Genomic DNA, 1,773 nt, shown 5'->3' on the forward strand with positions numbered 1-1,773 from the left:
GGTATTCTGTTATAGCAGCATAGAATGAACTAAGACAGAAAATTGGTACTGAGAAGTGGGGCAATTGTTATAACAAATACTTAAAATGTGGAAGCACCTTGAAATTGGGTAATGGTTAGAGGCTGGAAGAATTTAAAAGAGCAGACTAGAAAAAGCCTAGGTTGCCGTAAATGGAGCATAAAGGTCATTTCTGGTGAGGGCTCAGAAGTAGACAAGAGCTGTAGCAAAAGCCTAAATCTTCTTAGAGATTAGTTAAGTGGCCATTGTATTGTGTCATTCTTGCATTGCTGTAAAGAAATACCTGGCTTTCTGCTCCTCCTGTTCAACAGACAGCTGCATCTTCTCTTGCATTGCCAGCCGCATCTCTGAGACACCATGGGGAAAGTGAAGGTCGGAGTCAATGGATTTGGTCATATTGGGTGCCTGGTCAGCAGGGCTGCGTTTAACTCTGGTAAAGTGGATATTGTTGCCATCAATGACCCCTTCATTGACCTCAACTACATAGTCTACATGTTCCAGTATGATTCCACCCATGGCAAATTCCATGGCACCATCAAGGCTGAGAATGGGAAGCTTGTCATTAAATGGAAATCCCATCACCATCTTCTAGGAGCGAGATCCCTCCAAAATCAAGTGTGGTGATGCTGGCACTGAGTATGTTGTGGAGTCTACTGGCATCTTTACCACCATGGAGAAGGCTAGGGTTCACTTGCAGGGGGAAGCCGAAAGGGTCATCATCTCTGCCCCCTCTGCTGATGCCCCCATGTTCGTGATGGGCATGAACCATGAGAAGTATGACAACAGCCTCAAGATCGTCAGCAATGCCTCCTGCACCACCAACTGCTTAGCGCCCCTGGTCAAGGTCATCCAGGACAACTTTGGTATCGTGGAAGGACTCATGACCACAGTTCACATCATCACTGCCACCCAGAAGACTGTGGATGGCCCCTCCGGGAAACTGTGGCGTGATAGCCCCGGGGCTCTCCAGAACATCGTTCCTGCCTCTACTGATGCTGCCAAGGCTGTGGGAAAGGTCATCCCTGAGCTGAATGGGAAGCTCACTGGCATGGCCTTCCATGTCCCCACTGCCAACGTGTCAGAGGTGGACCTGACCTGCCGTCTGGAAAACCTGCCAAATATGATGACATCAAGAAGGTGGTGAAGCAGGTGTCGGAGGGCCCCCTCAAGGGCATCCTAGGCTAAACTGAGCACCAGGTGGTCTCCTCCGACTTCAACAGTGACACCCACTCTTCAACCTTTGATGCTGGGGCTGGCATTGCCCTCAACGAACACTTTGCCAAGCTCATTTCCTGGTATGACAATGAATTTGGCTACAGCAACAGGGTGGTGGACCTCATGGCCCACATGGCCTGCAAGGAGTAAGACCCCTGGACCACCAGCCCCAGCGAGAGCACAAGAGGAAGAGAGAGACCCTCACTGCTGGGGAGTCCCTGCCACACTCAGTCCCCCACCACACTGAATCTCCCCTCCTCACAGTTTCCATGCAGACCACTTGAAGAGGGAGGGGACTAGGGAGCCCAACCTTGTCATGTACCATCAGTAAAGTCCCCTGTGCTCAGCCAAAAGAAAAGAAAAGAAAAGAAAAGAAAAGAAAAGAAAAGAAAAGAAAAGAAAAAAGAAATACTTGAGATTGGGTAATTTATAAAGAAAATAAGTTTAATTGCCTCACAGTTCTGCAGGCTGCACAAGCATGGTGCCAGCATCTGCTTGGCTTCTGGGGAGGTCTCAGGGGGCTTTTACTCATAGTGGAAA

The 1,773-nt window shown here is 49.1% G+C and overlaps 1 pseudogene across 1 annotated transcript; it reads left to right on the top strand.

Annotated features, from left to right (window-relative positions):
* The first annotated feature begins 375 nt into the window (after window positions 1-375).
* On the top strand, window positions 376-1,576 carry LOC108515688 (glyceraldehyde-3-phosphate dehydrogenase pseudogene; annotated as a pseudogene). Its single transcript, XR_001881594.1, has one exon. The product of XR_001881594.1 is annotated as a glyceraldehyde-3-phosphate dehydrogenase pseudogene (transcript).
* The last annotated feature ends 197 nt before the right edge of the window (window positions 1,577-1,773 follow it).

Source organism: Rhinopithecus bieti, unplaced genomic scaffold (assembly GCF_001698545.2).
Source record: "Rhinopithecus bieti isolate Rb0 unplaced genomic scaffold, ASM169854v2 scaffold_35387, whole genome shotgun sequence".
NCBI classification, from domain to species: Eukaryota; Metazoa; Chordata; class Mammalia; order Primates; family Cercopithecidae; genus Rhinopithecus; species Rhinopithecus bieti.